The sequence below is a fragment of the Theropithecus gelada genome, chromosome 11 (assembly GCF_003255815.1).
Source record: "Theropithecus gelada isolate Dixy chromosome 11, Tgel_1.0, whole genome shotgun sequence".
NCBI lineage: Eukaryota > Metazoa > Chordata > Mammalia > Primates > Cercopithecidae > Theropithecus > Theropithecus gelada.
In genome coordinates, this window is record NC_037679.1 from 48,649,168 (window position 1) to 48,675,179 (window position 26,012).

At 39.9% G+C, this 26,012-nt stretch overlaps 1 protein-coding gene and 1 long non-coding RNA gene across 3 annotated transcripts in view; one reads left to right on the plus strand and one right to left on the minus strand.

Moving 5' to 3' along the window:
- LOC112634842 (POC1 centriolar protein homolog B) overlaps positions 1-26,012 on the minus strand; it is a 102,251-nt gene that overhangs the window by 7,317 nt on the left and 68,922 nt on the right. The window lies entirely within an intron of this gene.
- Positions 1,572-25,655, plus strand: LOC112634843. Its single transcript, XR_003121834.1, has 4 exons — positions 1,572-1,628; positions 13,996-14,159; positions 25,028-25,141; positions 25,557-25,655. It is a non-coding gene; the product is annotated as an uncharacterized LOC112634843 (long non-coding RNA).

A 26,012-nucleotide genomic window follows, 5' to 3' on the forward strand; every position in this document is an offset into this window, starting at 1 on the left:
GGCCGGGCGCGGTGGCTCAAGCCTGTAATCCGAGCACTTTGGGAGGCCGAGACGGGCGGATCACGAGGTCAGGAGATCGAGACCATCCTGGCGAACACCGTGAAACCCCGTCTCTACTAAAAAATACAAAAAACTAGCCGGGCGAGGTGGCGGGTGCCTGTAGTCCCAGCTACTCGGGAGGCTGAGGCAGGAGAATGGCGTAAACCTGGGAGGCGGAGCTTGCAGTGAGCTGAGATCCGGCCACTGCACTCCAGCCCGGGCTACAGAGCGAGACTCCGTCTCAAAAAAAAAAAAAAAAAAAAGAAAATTCCATTTGTCTTTTTTGCAGAGGTTGATAAGCTGACCCTAAAACTCATATGGAAATGCAAGAAACCCATAACAGCTAAAATAATATTGATGAAAAAAATGTGAAGGACTCATACTTCCAAATTTAGAAACTTATTGTAAAACTATAGTAATTAAGACAGTGTGGCACTGACATAAAAATAGACATAAAAATCAAAGAAACAAAATTGAGAGTGGAGAAATAAACCCTTCCATTGATGGTCTGCTGATTTTTTTTTTTTTTTTTTTTTGAGACAGAGTCTCACTCTGTCACCCAGGCTGGAGTGCAGTGGCTCACTGCAGGCTTCGCCTCCCAGGTTCACGCCATTCTCCCGCCTCAGTCTCCTGATTAGCTGGGACTACAGGCGCCACCACCATGCCCGGCTAATTTTGTTTGTATTTTTAGTAGAGATAGGGTTTCACCATGTTAGCCAGGATGGTCTCAATCTCCTGACCTTGTGATCCGCCTGCCTTGGCCTCCCAAAGTGCTGGGATTGCAGGTGTGAGCCACAGCGCCCGGCCAGTCAGTTGATTTTTGACAAGGTTGCCAAGACAATTTAATCAAGAAAGAATTGTCTTTTTGACAAATGGCATGGGGAAAACCCAATATCCACATTCAAAACAATGAATTTGGGTCTCTACCTCACACCATATACAAAATTTACTCAAAATGGATCATAAAGGGCTGGGCATAGTAGCTCATGCCTACAATCCCAAAGTGTTGAGAGGCCAAAATGGGAGGGCTGCTTGAGGCCAAGAGTTTGAGATCAGCCTGGGGAACATAGGGAGACCCCATCTCTACAAAAAATAAAAATCTTAAGACAGGCATGCTAGTGTGTGCCTGTAGTTCTAGCTACCCCGGAAGCTGAGGCAGGAGAATGACTTGACCCCAGGAGTTTGAGGCTGCAGTGAGCTATGATGGAACCACTGCGCTCCAGCCTGGGCTACAGAGTGAGAAACTCTATCTCTTTAAAACAAACAAACAAACAAACAAAAAACAAACGACATCCTCAAAACGATCCTATTGGTATCACTTTGAATTACTCAACTCCATATGACAGAGAAAAGCTAAAACTATACTGAAAATGTCCAGAAGAAAGGCTCCTAACAATCACAGATCCTGAAAGAACAAGTTAACATAAAGGATTTTTAATGCTACCCAGTCATACTTAGAAGCATCTATGAACCAACCACCTATTTATGCTCTGAGCTAAAGGAACTAGGAAGACAACATACAGCACTTATCTACATGGGTCTGCAGCTACTGAGCTGATCGCAAGGACTAAAATGGGAGCACTGTAGAGGTGAGTATGGAAATACAAAGGATTCTCCAAGAAATCTGGACTCATGAGCACAGTCTGCATTCCTGATCCTAGACCTCACTCACTGGGGACAAAATACGGATGTCCATGCTCCACAACCATCCTCACCCCCAAACAAATAGTTCCTGCTCAAAGGACAGGCTTTAAAAAACAAACAAACAAACAAACAAAAAACATTGCTTCTGCTCTGCCTGCAATGGCTTTCTCTGCCATCCTAGCATGACTGCAACCTTCTTGACCTCCAAATTTCAGCTTAACTGTCACATCTTCAGAAATGTAGTCCCTGCCCTGACCACCCTGCTGAAGCTGGACCTTTCATTCTCTAGCATGGCATCTTGATGCTTTCCTCCATAACTGCCCAGAATTTGTATTTATATATTTGCTGTTTGTCTATTGTCTGTCTCCCTCACTAGATTACTATGTTTACTCTTCTCATCACTGTATCCCTTGGATCATTTCGAGTACTTAGCAGAAGCTTGAATATTTTTGAAAATGTTAACCACTTGTATACAGACTTTTTTTTTTTTTTTTTTTTTTTTTTTGAGTCTCGCTCTGTTATCCAGGTTGGAGTACAGTAGCGCGATCTCAGCTCACTGCAAGCTCTGCCTCCCAGGTTCACACCATTCTCCAGCCTCAGCCTCCTGAGTAGCTGGGACTACAGGCGCCTGCCACCACCTCCAGCTAATTTTTTGTATTTTTAGTAGAGACGGTGTTTCCCCATATTAGCCAGGACGGTCTTGATCTCCTGACCTCGTGATCCGCCCCCCTTGGCCTCCCAAAGTGCTGGGATTACAGGCGTAAGCCACTGCGCCCGGTTGTATACAGATTTTATTATTGCTCTCACAGATGGAAACCAAATTATCTATAACCAAGACGGTTTTTTGGAAAAAATATGGATCACAACATACCTAAGTATGTATATACATGGCCACAAATATTATTAATCATATTGTAATAAGAGCTTCAGCCTTTCTTGGAAAAAGGCCTCAATCTAATGAACAAATCAGTTATTGAACTCTGGAGGTTTGCAGTCAAGGTCGTTAGTATAGAAAGGACAATAGGAAAATTGGCAAAGATGATTTAAGACCATAGACAATCCAAGCAATAAAAGACCTCCAATAGGTTTTCTTGTTTGGGACCAGCAAAAAATACATTACTATCATATCACATATGGAAATGAAAGAAAAAAGGGAAACGCATATGGGCAGAGAGAAAAAAGGGTGCCAGCTCTCCATCCTACAACATTAGCCAACTGACATCTCTCTCTGTCTCTCAAAGGTATTGGAACCTAGGTATTAGCAGATTCCTTTCTACCAACCAACCCTGTCTTTACATCCTGTTTGTATAGGAGAAGAGTGAGATGCACAGGGTGGGGGAGGCTCAGTACATTTCATTCATAAACATTTTTTAAAAAGGTACAAAGGGAAAAACATGGTGTTTAAGATTCTTGGCTGATAGAAGTCCAGCAAGTGAGTCTGTAGTACCTGCTTCTCTCAGCACATTGAGATATTCTCCTATTTCAAAGGTGCTAATATTCAGTTTTGAATAAATACTTACTGAGCATCTATCTATGCATACTATCATACAATGATAAATGTACATATGGTATGATGCCCGCTCTCAAGGATTCTCTGTTGTGATGAGAGAATTCAGACCGGGCAGGGCCTAAATCCCCCACAGTGCCTGGCTCATCTCTGGCACTGCTGAAGGAGCATGAAACAAACAAGCAGACAAAACATAAGCAAACACATGATTGTAAGACTGCAGAAAAAACAAATGCTTTGGTAATTCATAAAAAGAAGAAATCACATCATGCTCTCATTTCCCACCTCTTACTTCTTTTGCTAACACTGTGTGATACAGTGAAGCAATAGTAATACAATCATTGATTGATCCTACAAATAAGGACCTCCTATGGTAGGCTTAGAGCTACAGCAAAGAAAAGACGGACATGATTTCTTCCTTCATGGAGCGTACAATACTCTGAGGAAGTACTTTATCAAAAAGGATGGCAGGGCAATCACTACCCTTACATTCTTCTTTGGATAACCCCATGGTTGCCATCTCGAAGATGGGAAATGCATCCTCATCAAGGGCAAAGAGTGAATCTAAGGGCTGAGAAATCCTTATCTGTATAGGTCAAAAGGGTTCACTTTTCACCTGAACAAATGAAATGGAGTAAAAGATACCGATCTGACTGATGCAAAGAACTATGAAAGTCCTGAGAACTGAATATAAAACATATCACATCCTGGGGACAAATGACTCTTAACAGGTTCTTTAAATATCATGGTTATTTTTAACACATACATCTTCATTTGTCACTTATTTTTGAGGATGAATTACTTTAATGCATCAATGAAAACTGAAAATTTTGGCATTGCCGAACACATTTTTATTAGAAAATTAACCATTCAACAACATAACCATGGTCCACACATCTAAACTATTATTATTTACATAATTAACAAAGGAACATTCAAGATACTGCGGCGCTCAACTACATGTGAAAGTTCATACGTTATATCTATTCCCCTTCCTCCTTTCCTTTTCTCTCCTTCTCCTACCACCCTTTCCACCGCCCACCCTCTGGGCTGGCAAGTCAGAAGTAATCACTAGTGCCATTTCACTCCCACAAGACTTCGTGCCATCAGTAGAGGATTTCCCACTCCTTATGATATTTGTGTTTACATATCGGTATTCCCCATTAGATTATGAACCCCTCACGTGGGGTCAACAACTTTTATCACCTCAGGTGCTTGGCATAGCACATGAGACATAGACAAAGCTCCACATTTGTTGAACTGAATTTAATTGGCTGTCCTGCATCAGCTGAGCCAATCACAAAAAATTAAATATTAGTAATTTGATAGTATTTGGAGAGAAATATAACCCCCCAAAGTTAAACTAATGCCATTTTCTGCTAAAAATTACAATCTTAAATGCCTTCTCAGAGGTACAGTGAGGGAGCAATGCAAGCATATATTATCTAACTGCAAATCACTGGTAGATTTTTATCCTCTAAAGGCATACTTGGTAGCTTCTGGCTGAATAACATAAGGATTTTCCTGACAAATGTGAATGCAAAAGCAGGCATTTCACATGTAAAGATAATTAGTGACCTGAACTTTAGATATACATTCAATCAGTTGGTTAAAATAGTTAGTTTTGATTTACGACTAACATTTCTACTTTTGGTTTAATTCTGTAAGTAGAGAACAAAACAGATAAAAGGCAGAAAAGTATCTAAGCCAGAGCGAGTTTCCCATTATTGAGGTTCTAAAATAGACTTGGGAAGGTCATTTGTCAGAGATATTGTGAAAGATATACAAACATCAAATCAGGAAATTCAATTGAATGCCTTTTAAAGTCCTTTTTATTCCTGATGTTCTGAGATTTTTAAATCACTACACACACACACACACACACACACACACACACACACACACACACGTATGTATAAAAAGTCTGCCTGAAATAGACTAGAATAACAACAACAGAAAAAGCCTTTCGCCTGGACAAAAATAAAAGCAAATATTATTTTTCAAAGAAAGAATATATCATTTATTTTCAAAGATAAAATTTAGAGTAGGGATTGGAAACTTCAATGATCTCTACATAGGATCTAAGATAATGAATACATGCCATTTGTTCAAGCAAAATTATTTTATTTAGCACCTATGTGCCAGGTAAAATTCCAGGTACCAGAGATACAGGAGTGTGTTCATCTCCTACAGCTGATGTAACAAATGACCACAAACTTAGTGGTTTAAAACAACATAGATCTATCATCTTACAGTATTGGAGATCTCAAGTCCAAAACAAGGGCTTGGATCTTGTTTAACGGGGCTAAAAATAAGGTGTCAGTAAGCTGCATTCCTTCTGAAGGCTCTAGGAGAGAATCCATTGCTTGCCTTTCCACCTTCTAGAGGCTGTCCACATTCCTTAGCCCATGGCTGCATCACTCCAATAACTGCTTCCATTATTATATCTTCTCTAATTCTCATGAATCCCTCTGTCCCTATAAGGACCCTTGTGATTATATGGGGTCCGGCCAGAGAATCCAGGATAACCTCCCCATCTCAAGAGCCTTAACTTGGCCGAGCGCGGTAGCTCATGCCTGTAATCCTAGCACTTTGGGAGGCCGAGGTGGGCGGATTGCCTGAGCTCAAGAGTTTGAGACCAGCCTGGGCAACATGGTGAAACCCTGTCTCTACTAAAATACAAAAGAAATTATCCAGGCATGGCGGCATGTGCCTATAGTCCCAGCTACTCAGGAGGCTGAGGCAGGAGAATCGCTTGAACCTGGGAAGCGGAGGTTGCAGTGAGCCGAGATCGAGCCACTGTACTTCCAGCCTGGGCAACACAGTGAGACTCTCTTAAAAAAAAAAAAAAAGGCTTAACTAATCACATTTGCAAACCCCCTTTGCCATGTAAGGAAACATTTTCGTAGATTCTGGGGATGAAGAGATAAACATTTTTGAGGAACAGTTGTTCTGCCTACCTCAAGGAGTGAATAAACAAGAGGCCCTGCTTTCGTGGTTATATCCTAGTGGGGACCACATGTAGATATGTGATGTAACGCTAGGCGACAAGGGTTAGGAAGAAAAATAAAGCTGAGCAAGGTGCTATGTTATGATGTAGCTATGCTGATGCAATTTTTTATGGAGAAGTGGTAAATAAATTTTGGACATGTTATGTTTGAGATGCCTACTAGACTTTCAAGGGGAACAGTCATTAATACAATTAGAAGTATATGATTCTAGATTTCTGTGGAGAGGCTGGGTCTAGAAATATACATTTGGGAGTTACTGGCATATACATCTTTTTATCTATGGGTCTGTGATCACTAGGAAGGAGCCAAAAGAGAGAAGAGCTGCAGAGACTTTAGAAGGCAGGAGCAGGAAAGGTGACTGGTGGCCCTTGAGGTTGAAGACTAGTTGCCCAGAAGTCAAGTGAGGAAAGAGCTTCCAGGAGGAAGGAGTGATCACCAGGATCAAGTGCCACACACGGGTGGACCGAGATGAGTCCTTGGGACCCTGACATGAGTGGAAGAGTGGGGATGAATGCTTGATTGGATAGCACTCAGAAGAATGCAAAGTGAAGAAATAAAGACAGTGAATCTAAGTAACTCTTTTTTTTTTTTTTTTTTAGAAGAACTTTTGCTATAAATGGGAGAAGAGCAATGAGACAGGAGCTGGAAAGGGATGAGGGGCCAAATGAGGTTTTCATTTATGAAGATGAGAAATATATCACAAATGTGTGCTGATAGAAAGAGCAAGCATAAAGAGAGCACTGAAGACACAGGAGAGTGAGGGGATAACTACTCGATAAATGGGCTGGATAGACAGTGGCTGAGTGCCCATGGAGCTTTGTGTAAATAAATGTGTGGTGAGACCAGCCACGATGGTTGTCTAGTGAAATCCAGCCCTTTGGGTGTAGGCGTGTAGGAGCCAGAGAAACAGATTTAACCCAGGTTGGCATTTTTCTAGGTGAGGACGGCAGAGGAAGAAAGGGACAAGACCATGGATGTAAAGATGGACCACAGAATGTAAGTTGGGTAAAGGAGGCCCAGACACAGGGAGCAGGCAGTGTAAAGCAGGAGGCTTGTTGGATGGAGGTCTTTCTGGAGCTGACGAATTACCAAAATGGGAGGACTAGAAGAGCGTTAGCCAAAGAGTGGGAGGCTTTACACTAAGTTTACCATCAGCACAAAGGACTCAGATAGTCACAGAGTTCATCTGAGAATCTTGACAAAGAGGATGGCTGCCTGTCAGAAGTGACTCAGAGTGCTGCTCTAAATTTGGTTCGTTTCTTAAGATCAAAAGCCAATGTTGACTAAGGAGTGGATGGATCTATTCGGGAAACAGAAAAAGGAACTGTAGACTCACCCAGATGGGGCTGTCACAGGACCACAACACAGAATTCATTTTCGATTCCTGACATTCTTGAAAACATAGGCTGTTGATCTTGAAGGAAAAAATGACAATTTTCTGTCTTCTAAACAGTGTATTATGTATCCTTGTAGGAACATACTCATTTGATCAAGTCTGACTGACTTAAAAGTATGACTAGGATATAATCAAAAAATGTCATGTGAAATTTTGTCCTCCAAACTAAATTTGCTGAGTTAAGACTTGTTTGTGCCTCAGGAGAAAACATACATCTTTTTCTCAAAGAAAGAGCCTTCGGCTTTGGGGATAAGATTTTATAGAGGACTTTGCTTTTCCTTCTTGAGACCTAATTGGAAATTGCATTTGTATCAGAAGACTTGAAAAATATACCATGTAGCTATCAACTGAAATATCCAAATGATTAATTCAGTCACCTTAGAAAAGACAGCTGAGGTTACAAGTCTACTATCTGCCTTTGTCTTTAATCTTCTTTCTAATCTCTAGAGAAACCTATTAATTTCGAAGCCATTAATGGGTAGTATACAGCTAGGACAAATGGAATCTGTACAACAATTTCCTTCTATGTTTCACTTATTATATGATTAAGAAAACACAAACCATCACTTCCTCAAAGGAGGATCTACTTTCTAATGCTGTATGCTGATCTAAAAGGGCACTGCACCAGAGATATCTTAATTAATGATAAAAATACTAACCAAAATTATCTGGGAGTAGGGGACAAAATGGGTAACAGGTAGTGATAGAGAATTAGTGCTCTCTCTTCTAATATTAAACTAAAAAGCCTACAAGTGTATGATATTCCCAATACTCCAAATGAACATAACACCAACTTTCTGCATAAAATTTCCTGCAAACTCAAAAGGGAAAACAAGTAGCCATTACTTCTTTTGTGAACTGTGCCATTACACTTCGAAGGGCATTCAGAGTAAGGGATCCATCCTCATTATCTGTTCCATATCAAATTCAACAAGAATCTTTTGTACAGCATGCTAAATGAATGGAGAAAAGATCTGTAGTTATCTTTCACACTGTTCAACAAACCCCAAAGAAAAAAATAAGATATTTTCAGATGTAGTTTTAAAAGGGATAAAAGATTTTCATTTTCAGGCAGCTGAGTGAAAAATGTATTTTATATATATATTTTAAACTTAGCAGACAAAGATCTATCATCTATTTTAAAAATCTAGTTCCATTGTTTTACTGGATGAAAAATGATTTCCCAACAATAATATAGGAAGCCAATCTAACATCAATTAGATCTATGAAATTAATCAAAAATATTTAACCCTATGATAAAGGTTATATAACTGGATACAATTGAAATACTATGGCATAAAAATCTCCAGGAAGAATGGCATTCTTTTTTTTTTTTTTTCTGAGATGGAGTCTCACTTTGTTGCCCAGGCTGGAGTACAGTGGTGCCATCTTGGCTCACTGCAACCTCCGCCTCCTGGGTTCAAGCAATTCTCTTGTCTCAGCCTCCTGAGTAGCTGGGATTACAGGTGCATGCCACCACACCTGGCTAATTTTTGTATTTTCAGTAGAGACGGGGTTTCTCCTGACCTCAGGTGATCCACCTGCCTTGGCCTCCCAAAGTGCTGGGACTATAGGCGTGAGCCACCATGCCCAGCCACAACAGCATTCTTAAATTGCTTATGAGTAGAGTATCAAATCCTTCATTATAAATAACAAAAAATAAGATTCTATGGTAACATGATGCAGTTTAAATATATTTCCTCCATATATTTTCATGTGTAAAATCATGTAGGTGTTTTCCTCCTTTCTTGTTTTGCTGGTGGAAGAAACTCAGAAACCAAAGATAATAAAAACAATGGCTATGTTTATATAGAAATATTTTTCCCTGTAATTACCATAGGGAAAAATGGCCCACCAAAAATAACATTCAAATTTAACCATAAAATTCAAAAATACTTTTCATAGATGGCATGAGTTACAGAGAATATGAGCTAGATTCTTTTACTTTATAACAGAATGATGAATTATAATAATATATCTTTTCTCAAACACGCATATGCATGTATGTGTATGAACATACACACAGATGAGTAAGCAGCAAGTTTTTTTTTTTTTTTTTTTTGAGACAGAGTCTCACTCTGTCACCAGGCTAGAGTGTAGTGGCGTGATCTCGGCTCACCACAACCTCTGCCTCCTGGGTTCAAGTGATTCTCCTGCCTCAGCCTCCTGAGTAGCTGGGACTACAGGTGCACACCACCACACCCAGCTAATCTTTCTATTTTTAGTAGAGATAGGGTTTCACCATGTTGGCCAGGATGGTCTCGATCTCTTGACCTTGTGATCCACCCACCTTGGCCTCCTAAAGTGTTGAGATTACAGGCGTGAGACACCGTGCACGACCGCAGGAAGTTTTTAAAGAGGAAGTCATGATACCACTAAAGCATGTCACTAACATTATGACATACTTTATACGAAACAAAACCTGTTATGTTTCATAGCCATTAAACATGATGGGCTTTATCCATTTCAAATTTCAGTCTCAGAATTTACCAAATAATCAGCATGATTCAAATAAGCATTCTTTGCTGGGCACAATGGCTCATGCTTGAAATCCCAGCACTTTGGGGGGCCAAGATGGGTGGATCACCTCAGGTCAGGATTTCGACACCAGCCTGGCCAACATTGCAAAACCCCATCTCTACTAAAAATACAAAAATTAGCTGGGCTTGGTGGCACATGCCTGTAGTCCCAGGTATTTGGGAGGCTGCGGCAGGAGAATCGCTTGAACCGGGGAGGCAGTGGTTGCAGTGAGCCGAGATTGCTCCACTGTATTCTAGCCTGGGTGATGGAGCAAGACTCAATCTCAAGAAACAAACAAACAAAAAACCAAAAAACCAAAAAACCAAATAAGCATTCTTTTAATGATTCCTCTTGATAATGAGGTGCAATTAATGCAGATCATCTCTTCATCATTATCATTATCACATACTACGGAGCAGCAGTTTAGGGGTCACCCTGTGGGACGAAGTGTCCTAATCAATCAAGTCAAGATTCTCAAATCTAGATTTCTGTACTGGATATTCTACACCCAAGCCCTGTCTCTTCCTGTCCTAATAAACAGTGCCATTATCTAGCCACCAGCCAAAAATTGGCGAGATATTCTTGACTCTTCCCTCTTCTCCCATGTACAGTCAGTAAACAGAACTTATTGACTCTTTCTCTTCAATACCTCATGAGCCAGTCTGCTCTTCTTCATCCCTTATGCTACTGCACTAGATCAGACAGTTGTCACCTCAGGTCTGGGTTACTACTGCAATTGCCTGCTAATCTTCCATGCCTCTAGTTTTACCTCCCCCTAACCCCTCCTTTTTCACATCTCCAGAGTAACTGTTCTGAAATCCAAATTTGCTTTTGTCATTCTGGCTAAAAGTCCTTCACTGGTTCCCCCAATGGTCAGGGTGAATCCAAATACCTCCAAAAACCTTCAAAACACATTTGAGATCATTCACAATCCATCCTCATCTTCTCTCTCTTGTCTCATCTCTTGCTGTCCCTCAACCTCACACAATGCTGAGGCAAACCTGAAATGTCTAGTTTCCTAAATTCACTCCCCTCTCAGAGCTTCTTGCTTTTGTACTTTCTGAGCTCTGTCCTCATTCCTCTTATTATCAGGCAAATTTTTAAAGAATCAGCTCAAGTATCACTCACTTTCGGGAAGCTGTATCTGTAACTTTTCTGTCTTCCACTCAAATTCTCCAAGTACATGTTTGACCCCCTGCCCCTACTATACAGTTTCTTTATTTAAACACTCCACTAATTACTCCCATAGCGATTTAGGCACATATCATTATTATTGCACTTGCTCTTTCATTTGTACATTCTCATTGCTTGGTATATAACAGGTACTCAATAAATTTACTAAATAAGATTTTAAAAATTGGCTGGGTGCGGTGGCTCACGCCTATAATCCCAGCACTTTGGGAGGCCGCAGTGGGTGGATCACCTGAGGTCAGGAGTTTGAGACCAGTCTGGCCAACATGGTGAAACCCCATCTCTACTAAAAATACAAAAATTAGCCAGGAGTGTTGGTGTGGCCTGCAGTTCCAGCTACTCCAGAGGCTGAGGCAGGAGAATTGCTTGCTCGAACCTGGGAGGCGGAGGTTGCAGTGAGCCGAGATTGTGCCACTGTACTCCAGCCTGGGCGAAAGAGTAAGAAATCATCTCAAAAAAAAAAAAAAAAAAAAGAAAGAAAAAAAAGATTTAAAAAATCTATTATAGCTGACTCCTTTTCTCACCCTTCCCTCTACTCACTTTTCTACTCCCTTCATACTGGTTCGCATCTATATTTCTCCATCAAAAAAGCTCTTCAAAAGGTTACCAGTAATCTCCACCAAATTATCAAACATTTTTCAAACTTTCTCTGGACTTTCAACAATGCTGACTCTATTGTCCTCTTGAAACTATTCTCCTTCCTTGGCTGCCATGACACCATACTCTTCGGCTTCCCTGTTACCTACTAGTCCTTCTCTGCCTTCTTTGCAGGTGACTCTTTCATCAGATCATTTTATTAAAATTCCTCAGGGAATAGTCCCAAACCCTCTTCTGATTCTACACTTTCTACTCAGGCAATTGTATCTATGGTTGCTGCTTCAATCACCACATACATGCAGAATACTCACTCGTTCTTGTTTCCACTCTAGACCTTTCCTTTAAGCTACAGCACAGATATGTGTACACAATTGCACGTCTGACAGATACTCCTGGATGTTTCAAAGGAACATCAAACTCAGTATGTCCAAATTGGAATTTGAAATCGCAAATTTGGTCCCCTTAGGAAATCCCCTACTTCAGTAAATGGTATATAATTGTACAAGCTAAAAACCCAGGGATTATCTTTGCTAACCCCCTTCTTACCCCTGCTTACATATCTCTCAAACGAATTCCATTCTCTTAATTTCCACTAAGATGATCCTAATCCCAGCTACCTTCAGTTTTTGTCTGGACTATTGACTTTTTCTTTTAACTGGTTTCCATGTGTCTATTCAGCTGGCAGGAAGCTTGTTTTCAAGCTACAAAGGGCAAAATCATGAAAAGGCCTGCATGCCTGATTCCTATGACCCTCTCTAAGCTTGGCTCACATAACAGTGTGCCCCACTCTATCTCTGGGCCCCAGACTTTTTACAGGTCCTAAAGTAACACAAGCTCCCCCACAGACACAGCCTTTGTATATATTCTGTCCTCTGCCTAGAACATTCCACTTCTCCCAACCCTTTCACTTCAAATCCTGTTGAGGCTTTAGATCAGCACTTCTCAAACTTTAATGCACACACAAATCACCTGGGGATCTTACTAAAATGCAGGGTCTGATCTGGTAGGTCTGGGGTGGGACCTGCGAATCTGAACTTCTACTAAACTCTTAGGTGATGCTCAAGCAAACTGTCCATGAATCTTATTTTGAGTAGCAAAGTTTTATTTTATTTTGTTTTATTTATTTATTTTTTGAGACAGAGTCTCACTCTATTGCCCAGGCTGGAGTGAAGTGGCATGATCTTGGCTCACTGCAACTCTGCCTTCTGGGTTCAAGTGATTCTTCTGCCTCACTCTCCTGAGTAGCTGGGATTACATGCGTGCACAACCATGCCTGGCTAATTTTTTGTATTTTTAGTAGGGATGGGGTTTTGCCATTTGGCCAGGCTGGTCTTAAACTCCTGACCTCAGGTGATCCACCTGCCTCAGCCTCGCAAAGTGCTGGGATTACAGGTGTAAGCCACCATGCCCGGCCTTGAGTAGCAAGGTTTTAGATCTCAGCTCAAATACCTTTTCCAGGAAAACTCTCTCTGATCCCACGCATTACTGCCTTCAATTCATACTTTCACTGTACTAACATTCATACGTTCACAGTTTTTGCTTACTGTTAAAATCCACACGCATTCCCCATCCCCAGCTCCTACCTAGTGTCTGACATGTTCATTTTTGTGAAATGAATGAACAATGTCCATTGAACCTGACTTAAGCTGAGTCATTTCCTTTCATGATGCTAACACCACAAGATGCACTACCCTAAATTCAGCTCCCACGGAAATCCAGCTCATCTTTGGTTAGTACACCAAAAAATTTTCTGTTTCTGCCACTCATTTGGGGTCTGCAGAGATATGGACAGAAGAGTAATTGATTCCACATGTACTGGGCTTTCCACTCTAACAAGCTATTTGACCCCAGTCTCCACATATCTACCACTACACCAGATTCTCTTGTGCCAGGTACATAAAAGGCTGAGGAAAACAGGGGAATCCCAGTTACTATGGTCAGCTCCAAATATCCCACCTTGGTGTGAGGAATGGCTTGGGGAAGGATGAAGGCAGGAAGAAAAGAGACAAATTTTTAGTATATTCTCATTTTTTTCCCATTCAGAAAAAACAGCTTAAATTCTCTTAAAATTCATTTCTCCTTATACTTAGGAAAAACATTTTCAGCCTGATCAATATGAAGAAACCCCATCTCTACTAAAAATACAAAATTAGAGGAGAGTAGGTTCCAAGATGGCCAAATAGGAACAGCTCCAGTCTAGAGCACCCAGCGTGAGCAACCCAGAAGACGGGTGATTCCTGCATTCCCAACTGAGGTACCGGGTTCATCTCACTGGGGCCTGTCAGACAATGGGTGCAGCCCACGGAGCATGAGCCAAAGCAGGGCGGGGCATCACCTCACCCAGGAAGCACAAGGGGTCAGGGAATTCCCTTTCCTAGCCAAGGGAAGCTGTGATAGATGGTACCTGGAAAATTGGGATACTCCCACCCTAATACTGCGCTTTTCCAATGGTCTTAGCAAATGGCACACCAGGAGATTATATCCTGCGTCTGGCTGGGAGGGTCCCACGCCCACGAAGCCTTGTTCACTGCTAGCACAGCAGTCTGAGATCAAACTGCAAGGCAGCAGCGAGGCTAGGGGAGGGGCGTCTGCCATTGCTGAGGCTTGAGTAGGTAAACAAAGCGGCTGGGAAGCTCGAACTGGGTGGAGCCCATCACAGCTCAAGGAGGCCTGCCTGCCTCTGTAGACTCCACCTCTGGGGGCAGGGCATAGTTGAACAAAAGGCAGCAGAAACTTCTGCAGACTTAAACGTCCCTGTCTGACAGCTTTGAAGAGAGTAGTGGTTGTCCCAGCACTGAGTTTGAGATCTGAGAATGGACAGACTGCCCCCTCAAGTGGGTCCCTGACCCCCAAGTAGCCTAACTGGGAGGCACCTCCCAATTGGTGGCTGTCTGACACTTCATACGGCTGGGTGCCCCTCTGAGACGAAGCTTCCAGAGGAAGGATCAGGGAGGAACATTTGCCATTCTACAGTATTTGCTGTTCTGCAGCCTCCGCTGGTGATACCCAGGCAAACAGGGTTTGGAGTGGACCTCCAGCAAACTCCAACAGACCTGCAGCTGAGTGTCCTGACTGTTAGAAGGAAAAATAACAAACAGAAAGGACATCCACACCAAAACTCCATCTATACGTCACCATCATCAAAGACCAAAGGTAGATAAAACCACAAAGATGGGGAGAAACCAGAGCAGAAAAACGGAAAATTCTAAAAATCAGAGCACCTCTTCTCCTCCAAAGGAATGCAGCTCCTCGCCAGCAACGGAACAAAGCTGGACAGAGAATGACTTTGATGAGTTGAGAGAAGAAGGCTTCAGACAATCGGTAATAACAAACTTCTCTGAGCTAAAGGAGGGCATTCAAACCCATCGTAAAGAAGCTAAAAACCTTGAAAAAAGATTAGACAAATGGCTAACTAGAATAAACAGCATAGGGAAGACCTTAAATGACCTGATGGAGCTGAAAACCATGGACGAGAACTACGTGATGCATGCACAAGCTTCAGTAGCCGATTCAATCAAGTGGAAGAAAGGGTATCAGTGGTTGATGATCAAATGAATGAAATGAAGCGAGAAGAGAAGTTTAGAGAAAAAAGAGCAAAAAGAAATGAACAAAGCCTCCAAGAAATATAGGACTATGTGAAAAGACCAAATCTACGTCTGATTGGTGTACCTGAAAGTGATGGAGAGAATGGAACCAAGTTGGAAAACACTCTCCAGGATATTATCCAGGAGAACTTCCCCAACCTAGCAAGGCAGGCCAACATTCGAATTCAGGAAATACAGAGAATGCCACAATGATACTCCTCGAGAAGACCAACTCCAAGACACATAATTGTTAGATTCACCAAAGTTGAAATGAAGGAAAAAATGTTAAGAGCAGCCAGAGAGAAAGGTTGGGTTACCCACGAAGGGAAGCCCATAAGACTAACAGCGGATCTCTTCGCAGAAACTCTACAAGCCAGAAGAAAGTGGAGGCCAATATTCAACATTCTTAAAGAAAAGAGTTTTCAATCCAGAATTTCATATCCAGCCAAACTAAGTTTCATAAGTGAAGGAGAAATAAAATCCTTTACAGACAAGCAAATGCTGGGAGATTTCATCACCATGAGGCCTGCCTTACAAGAGCTCCTGAAGGAAGCACTAAACATGGAAAGGAATAACTGGTACCAGCCACTGCAAAAACATGCTAAATTGTAAAGACCATTGATGCTAGGAAGAAACTGCAGCAACTAACGAGCAAAATAACCAGCTAACATCATAATGACAGGATGAAATTCACACATAACAATATTAACCTTAAATGTAAATGGGCTAAATGCTCCAATTAAAAGATACAGACTGGCAAATTGGATAAAGAGTCAAGACCCATCAGCGTGCTGTATTCAGGAGACCCATCTCACATGCAGAGACACACATAGGCTCAAAATAAAGGGATGGAGGAAGATCTACCAAGCAAATGGAAAACAAAACAAAACAAAAAAGCAGGGATTGCAATCCTAGTCTCTGATAAAACAGACTTTAAACCAACAAAGATCAAAAGAGACAAAGAAGGCCATTACATAGTGGTAAAGGTATCAATTCAACAAGAAGAGCTAACTATCCTAAATATATACGCACCCAATACAGCAGCACCCATATACATAAAGCAAGTCCTTAGAAACCTACAAAGAGATTTAGACTCCCACACAATAATAATGTGAGATTTTAACACCCCACTGTCAACATCAGACAGATCAATGAGACAGAAAGTTAACTAGGATATCCAGGAATTGAACTCAGCTCTGCACCAAGCAGACCTAATAAACATCTACAGAACTCTCCACTCCAAATCAACAGAATATACATTCTTCTCAGCACCACATCGCACTTGTTCCCAAATTGACCACGTAGTTGGAAGTAAAGCAAATGTAAAAGAACAGAAATTATCACAAACTATCTCTCAGATCACATTGCAATCAAACTAGAACTCAGGATTAAGAAACTCACTCAAAACCGCTCAACTACATGGAAACTGAACAACCTGCTCCTGAATGACTACTGGGTACATAACAAAATGAAGGCAGAAATAAAGATGTTCTCTGAAACCAATGAGAACAAAGACACAACATACCAGAATCTCTGGGACACATTTAAAGAAGTGTGTAGAGGGAAATTTATAGCACTAAATGCCCACAAGAGAAAGCAGGAAAGATCTAAAATTGACACTCTAACACACAATTAAAAGAACTAGAGAAGCAAGAGCAAACACATTCAAAAGCGAGCAGAAGGCAGAAATAACTAAGATCAAAGCAGAACTGAAGGAGATAGAGACACAAAAAACCCTTCAAAAAATCAATGAATCCAGGAGCTGGTTTTTTGAAAAGATCAACAAAATTGATAAACCGCTAGCAACACTAATAAAGAAGAAAAGAGAGAAGAATCAAATAGACACAATAAAAAATAATAAAGGGGATATTACCACTGATCCCACAGAAATACAAACTACCATCAGAGAATAATATAAACACCTCTATGCAAATAAACTAGAAAATCTAGAAGAAATGGATAAATTCCTTGACACATACACCCTCCCAAGACTAAACCATGAGGAAGTTGAATCCCTGAATAGACCAACAACAGGCGCTGAAATTAAGGCAATAATTAAGAGCCTACCAATCAAAAAAGTCCAGGACCAGATGGATTCATAGCCGAATTCCACCTGAGGTACAAAGAGGAGCTGGTACCATTTCTTCTGAAACTATTCCAGTGAATAGAAAATGAGGGAATCCTCCCTAACTCATTTTATAAGGCCAGCATCATCCTGATGCCAAAGCCTGGCAGAGATACAACAAAAAAAGAAGAATTTTAGACCAATCTCCCTGAGGAGCATCAATGCAAGAATCCTCAATAAAATACTGGCAAACTGAATCCAGCAGCACATCAAAAAGCTTATCCACCATGATCAAGTGGGCTTCATCCCTGGGATGCAAGGCTGGTTCAACATACGCAAATCAAAAAACGTAATTCAGCATATAAACAGAACCAAAGACAAAAACCACATGATTATCTCAACAGATGAAGAAAAGGCCTTTGACAACATTCAACAGCCCTTCAGGCTAAAAACTCTCAATAAACTAGGTATTGATGGGACGTATCTCAAAATAATAAGAGCTATTTATGACCAACGCATAGCCAGTATCATACTGAATGGGCAAAAACTGGAAGCATTCCCTTTGAAAACTGGCAAAAGACAGGGATGCCCTCTCTCACCACTCCTATTCAACATAGTGTTGGAAGTTCTGGCCAGGGCAATCAGGCAGGAGAAAGAAATAAAGAGTATTCAATTAGGAAAAGAGGAAGTCAAATTGTCCCTGTTTGCAGATGACATGATTGTATATTTAGAAAACCCCATCGTCTCAGCCCCAAATCTCCTTAAGCTGAGAAGCAACTTCAGCAAAGTCTCAGGATACAAAATCAGTGTGCACAAATCACAAGCATTCCTATGCACCAATAACAGACAAGCAGAGAGCCAAATTATGGGTGAATTCCCATTCACGATTGTTTCAAAGAGAATAAAATACTTAGGAATACAACTTACAAGGGATGTGAAGGACTTCTTCAAGGAGAAGTACAAACCACTGCTCAACAAAATAAAAAAGGACACATACAAATGGAAGAACATTTCATGCTCATGGATAGGAAGAATCAATGTTGTGAAAATGGCCATACTGCCCAAGGTAATTTATAGATCCAGTGCCATCCCCATCAAGCTACCAATGGCTTTCTTCACAGAACTGGAAAAAACTACCTTAAAGTTCATATGGAACCAAAAAAGAGCTCATGTTGCCAAGACAATCCTAAGCCAAAATAACAAAGCTGGAGTCATCATGCTACCTGACTTCAAACTATACTACAAGGCTACAGTAACCAAAACAGCATGGTCCTGGTACCAAAACGGAGATATAGACCAATGGAACAGAACAGAGCCCTCAAAAATAATAACACACATCTACAACTATCTGATCTTTGACAAATCTAACAAAAACAAGAAATGGGGAAAGGACTCCCTATTTAACACATGGTGCTGGGAAAACTGGCTAGTCATACATAGAAAGCTGAAACTGGATCTCTTCTTTACATCTTATACAAAAATTATTTCAAGATGGATTAAAGACTTAAATGTTAGACCTAAAACCATAAAAACCCTAGAAGAAAGCCTAAGCAATACCATTCAGGACATAGGCATGGGCAAGGACTTCATGACTAAAACACCAAAAGCAATAGCAACAAAAGCCAAAATTGACAAGTTGGATCTAATTAAAGAGCTTCTGCACAGCAAAAGAAACTACCATCAGAGTGAACAGGTAACCTACAGAATGGGAGAAAATGTTTACAATCTACCCATCTGACAAAGGGCTAATATCCAGAATCTACAAAGAAACAAATTTACAAGAAAAAAATCAAACAATCGCATCAAAAAGTGGGCAAAGGATATGAACAGGCACTTTTCAAAAGAAGACATTTATGCAGCCAACAGACACATGAAAAAAATGCTCATCATCACTGGCCATCAGAGAAATGCAAATCAAAACCACAATGAGATACCATCTCACACCAGTTAGAATGGCGATTGTTAAAAAGTTAGGAAACAACAGGTGCTAGAGAGGATGTGGAGAAATAGGAACACTTTTACACTGTTGGTGGGACTGTAAACTAGCTCAACCATTGTGGAAGACAGTGTGGCGATTCCTCAAGAATCTAGAACTAGAAATACCATTTGACCCAGCCATCCCATTCCTGGGTATATACCCAAAGGATTATAAATCATACTGCTATCAAGACACATGCACACGTAAGTTTATTGCAGCACTATTCACAATAGCAAAGACTTGGAACCAACCCAAATGTCCATCAATGACAGAATGGATTAAGAAAATGTGGCACATATACACCATGGAATACTATGCAGCCATAAAAGAGGATGAGTTCATGTCCTTTGTAGGGACATGGATGAAGCTGGAAACCATCATTCTTAGCAAACTGTCACAAGGACAGAAAACCAAACACTGCATGTTCTCACTCATAGGTGGAATTGAACAATGAGAACACTTGGACACAGGGTGGGGAACATCACACACCGGGGCCTGTCGTGGGATGGGGGTAAGGGGGAGGGATAGCATTAGGAGATATACCTAATGTAAATGATGAGTTAATGGGTGCAGCACACCAACATGGCACATGTATACATATGTAACAAAGCTGTACGTTGTACACAGGTACCCTAGAACTTAAAGTGTAATAATAATAATTAAAAAAAGAAAAACATTTTGACTAAAAACCTATAGGAAAGATTATATAAATTAATTGCTGGATGAAACAGCCAAAACATGTGCATGAAATAGGTTGCAGTAGGGAAACATAACGGAAGAGCTCAATTGCAAAAAACGTATGACAGGCAGAAGCAATGCCACTGTTGCCAGGAGAACTGCCTGGAAAGGGTGCCAAGGCAAAAACTAAAAACAAACAAAACATATTCACAGACATACTCATAGTTTGGGATATAAACTCCGTGACTGTCGTTTTCCTTGATGAATAAATACATAAAAATAGTCATAGCACTTTGTAGGATAAATGAATAGATCTTAACACTGAACTAAATATTAATAATATAATGTCTTAGAGAAAACTGCTGCTCTCTAAATCAAAAGTTTTCAATACATTTAAGGTAAGCAATAGTTTATCTTAAAATCAAAATTATTTTTCTCAATTCTATTTGGTAAACTTATCAATATACTCAATTTAAAAAATGGTAACTTAAAAATAATATGACATGGTTGAAGTTTCTTATGTGATCCTTGGATACACAGTGCCCAAAATGTTAAGATAGCCATATGTTTATTATATTACATATTTCATAGAACACTGAAATATATAAGTGATTTCTAGAAAAGGAAAGAATAAAATAATTTCTAAAATAGTGTACATATCTTGAATTTTTTCAGTAATTTTACTGTGTACAGAACTGTACAAAAAGTACTCAAAATTTTCTTAAAAAGTACAAATCCGAGAGAGCACATTTCTTAGTCAAATTATTCAAATTTCAACTGATTTTTCAAAGCATACAATTGTTTTGCTTTAGCTTAATGATGCATTTCCAGTTCTACTTACAATAAGGAATTATTTTAAGTATTTATCATCTTGAAACTGTATTAAATTGCTATCCCCAAAATGCATAGTTCTGAATTAAGAATAATATTTACTCAGCATGGTACTTTACCTGATGCTAGATGTCATTTAAAATAAATTTATTTTATATATTATCAACCTTAGAGAATAGACCAAGTAGGGCACAAATTCATTTTTCTGAACCTGAAGCTTCAAGCAGAAGTGTCCAAGTAAATAGCAAAATTCCTTTGAAAGTTCCACCTCTGGGGACAAGGTGTTAATACTGTAACATATACAGCTCTATGATATAGTCAGTCCAAGAGAGGCAAACTGAGTCTGAGGAGTCCTGAACATGGAGCTACTGGACCTCCTGGAACTATAGATAACACATGACCTGAAGAACATTAAGAGTGAGGGAGAGAGAGAAACTGGAAGACATGGCCTGGATTCTGCACACAGTCACACAGTTTGTATCATGGACTTGGGCTTTCTTTTGAGCCTTGCCTCCAAGATTTCCAACCCAACTAACTGAGGATATTTACCAGGAAAGCATAGCTGTGTTTAAAAATAAAAGTCAGGATGGGCATGGTGGTTCATGCCTGTAATCTCAGTACTTTGGGAGGCTGAAGCTGGAGGATGGCTTGAGCCCAGGAGTTAGAGACAAACCGGGACAACATGGCAAGATCTCGTCTCCATTTTAAAAAACAACAAAACAAACAAACAAAACCCAACCAGTCAACCAAATGACAGCAACAAAAGGCCAATTTAAAATAGAATTCACTTTATAAAAATCACCCTAACCAAATTTGATAAAAACTGAGGTTCCCATCTATTCCAAAATAAAATAATACCTGCACACACCAGAACAGCAAAAACACCATCAAAGGAAATTTCTGCATACACAGTTCCTACTGCTGAGAATATCCTTTTTCAACAAACAGACAAAAACTGAAAATTAGCGACAGGGCAGAAGTGAGAACCTGGGGAGAGCAGTCAGAGAATAGTGACAAAGCCCTGCCAAGGGAGGTAAAGCCATTACATCATTATGAAAGAGATTTAAAGACATGACAGATCAAATAATTATTCATATCAGGAAGCTATATCCACACAATTACGCTTGAACAACCTATGATGAGAACGCCATATGGCACACCTTCTGGATAAACAGTAAGAGACAAGTGTGTCTTAAACACAATTCTTCCTGATGAGCATTCTAACACTAAGGACTTGTGTGTGCTAAAGTCTGGTGTGTGCCAAGGATTTACGTACTTGGCAAGTAGGAATAGGCAATGCCTAAATTCCCAAAGTAGCCTTCACAACCAGTTACTTACAAGCATTGGTTGACTCAAGGGCCTATTTCTCCACCTACTCCCAAACTGGAGGTCCTCAGTACTTTCCATTTTTTTCCCCCACAACCAGAGATATGCATCAGGTCTCCTTGGCTACTATACGATGGTGAAAAATATTTACTTAAGTTAAATCATACTGACCACAAGGAATCTAAAACCAGGATTCAAAGTGGCAAGGCCTGTGGTCTGTGTGTCTAAACATCTGGAAGGCAGGTTGCTGCTGGTGTTCAGACTGTCCTCTGAGGTTAGTTCAATCAGAGCCTTGCTTGCCCCCATCATTTCCTTGCTGTGTGTCTTTGGGGAAGTTACCTAACCCCTTTAAGGCTAATTTGCAGAATGCAAGAAACTACATGCATGCTTAGTAATGAGGTAAAATGTTTAGTAGCATGTGAAAAATGGTGGCTATTTTTATGGGAACCACAGGCATGTAAATGAGAGTGCTCCTGAATTGATTTACTGAAACACTGAGGTAACACATTTGTAAATTAGTTACATTTAACCATTCCACATGTATATATACTTTAAAACATCACATTATACATAAGAAATACATACAATTTTATCTGCCAATTAAACAATAAATAAATGAAAGAAAAAAGGGGGAAAAATTCCCTGAATATACTACTACATTCCCAGATAAGCAACTCAAATCGGCAAGTTGGCAATTCTCCAATTATTGTATACATCTAGTGCAATGGTAATCAACATTCCAATGGGATGGTTTTTTGAAACAGACAGAATAATTTTAAAATTAATATGGATAAGTAATAGGCAAGAAGACCCAGGAAAGTTTTGAAGGAAAAAACTGCATTATATAATATTTTAAAGAAATATTCTAAATCTACAATAATTAAAAAGGTATGATAATGGATCAAGAGCAAACAGATGATAATGGATCAAGAACAAATAGATCAAGAACAGATCAATAAGACAGAAGAGAAAGTCTCCAAAGAGACACAAGTTCATATGAATTTAATGTTTAAAGAAGGTTATTCAAATCAGTGAAACAATACAAATTGAGGATACTTTTTAATTATAAATCTGTACCTCATAACTAAATTAATACATCTGGATTTTAAGGTTTTATCATTAAAAATAAAACCTCAAGAAGAGTAGCTAAGATGTTTGGGGATTGATGGTGGAATTTCTTTGCATAGAATCCAAACAACAAAAAGTAGTTTTCAAAAAGGTAATGCAGCTAAACCTATCGAAAATCAGAAACTAAATTCAAGGAGAAATGAGAAAAAAGGAAAACATATTTGTAGCACGTGGCAAGAGGTCAATCTTCTTTTTTTTATTTTCTTTTTTTTTTGAGATGGAGTCTTGCACTGTCGCCTGGGCTGGAGTGCAAGTGGCACGATCTTGGCTCACTGCAACCTCTGCCTCTAGGGTTCAAGCAATTCTCCTGCCTTAGTCTCCCACGTAGCTGGGATTGCAGGCAGCCACCACCATGCCCAGCTAACTTATATATTTTTAGTAGAGACAGGGTTTCACCATGTTGGCCAGGCTGGTCTCAAACTCCTGATCTTGTGATTTGCCTGCCTCGGCAAACACTTCCCAAAGTGTTGGAATTAGAGGCGTGAGCCACCGCACCCTGCCCAAGGTCAATCATCTTAACTAAAATTACCTAAGGATCAATTTAAAAATGAACAATAGGAAAATGGGCAAAGCACACAAATATGCGATCTTCAGAAATATAAACAAACAGTAATCATGAACATGTCAAAACTCACAAGTCACTAAAAAATGAAATAAACTTGATAACATCTTTTGCTTATTAAGCTGTTTTAAGGCTTTTAACATTTTAAATAATTAAAAATAAATAGAAAACCTTTAAAGGTTTTTGTCATGTTGATGTTGTTATTACAAACAATGTTGGAATAGGCATTCTTGAATAGAAATCTTTGTTTGTATATCTTATCATTTCTTTAGGATGATTTACTATGTATCACTCAGGGTTCAACAGAAAAACAGAAAGTACAGCCATTATTTTAACAGAGAGAATTTAATATAGGGAACTGGTTAAACAGATGTCTAAGTCTGTAAATGCTAAAAGGGAGCTCTGAGGTTAGCAGAGATATTAAATGTATGAAACTAGCTCCCTAGAATTGGGGAACAAAGGCAAGAGATTGGATTATTAGAAACTAGACACTCAAGAGGTCCCTTGCTGAGAGCTGAGATGGTTTGTTCACAAGGAGAAAAGTGGAATGTTCATTAAAAAGACATTCTGAAAAGGAAAAGGAAATGCCTGGCATTCCTTCTCCATCTCCCCTTCAACTTAAAACAAACAGCTCTATGTGCTTCAGAAAAATAATCCAAATAGATACATAAAAAGTATGAGAATTTTGCCACCATAAATACTAAGGCCCACCAAAATTCTGCAGTGCTTTGGAAAGTAGGTTAAAAAGTACCTATGATATAAAATATGAGCTTTGTAGTGGCCATCATTATCCTGAGTAAAAGAAAAACAAAATACTCTAGGTATTAAGACAAAAAATAGAAAATCAAATTATACTTAAAAAACTTCCATTGTAAAAATCAATTGAAGTCAATTTGACATTTAAGTGATGGGTTGGTTGGTTGGTTGGTTGGTTGGTTGACTGAAAGCAACAATTTTATTTATGTTTCAGGATGTATGATTGTGTGGCCTGACAATCTCAGAAAGTAAAAGCAAAGAAATTGAAAGACACGGAAAGAACTAGGCCAGGACCAGCACTGGCCTTAATAGCCAGTTCACTGAGATGGTGAGGTTCCAAATCTTTAGAAGCCCTAATATATTTTACATAGTTTGACAGCATAAAGCAGGAAGAACTGACTGAAAAATATGTGTTAGCAGACTTGCTGACTACTTTCACCAAATAATAATTAACTGTCAAGTGGCAAAATAAAGGAGCAAAGCCAATAGCTTTACTATCTATGCAGCACCAAATAACTCAAAACCAGATGGGTATACACGTACAGAACAGCTGAAAGCTAAATTCGCTATTTTCCGTGAAACTCCGACAGCCCCACAAATGGCATTTAGCTCCATGGTAAACCATCCTCTAGGTCAGCAGGAAGCTCATTATGGGCTGACAGTCCAGGAGACAAGTACTTTTCAGGGAGCTACCATAGTAATTTCCTGTGTGAAAAGCTCACTGCTGTTCTTGCATTCCTCAGGGTGCATTTCTTCTCATCTCAGAGGATGTTTCTCTTCCACAGGAAGAGGAAGGAACCAGTTGCTACTGGATGTGTGGGCTGAGAGCTGTTGGGCATTTTCAGCGTGCCTCGGTCTCAGCTGTGGGAACTGGGGATGCAGCTTAGATTTCCAGGCCTGGGACAGTCGATATTACTGCAGTAGTCTCGGGCGTCACAGTTTAGAAATACACTATCTCAGGAAGTTGGAAGGCAGAAATAATACCTGGAACACCTCCAGTTCCCAGAAACGTGCTAATTTTCTAACGGAAATTCTAAAAAGTATTTACTGGGCTCCTAAATAGCATGATTTATAAATCCTTTTGTAAAATTTCCTTTTTTTTTTTCTGTCTTCACATTTTGTACGGCAAAGTTCAAGTCCTAAATCACGTTTGTCAATAGAATAAGGACAAGTTTCACTGCATGAAGTGTTCTTTAACT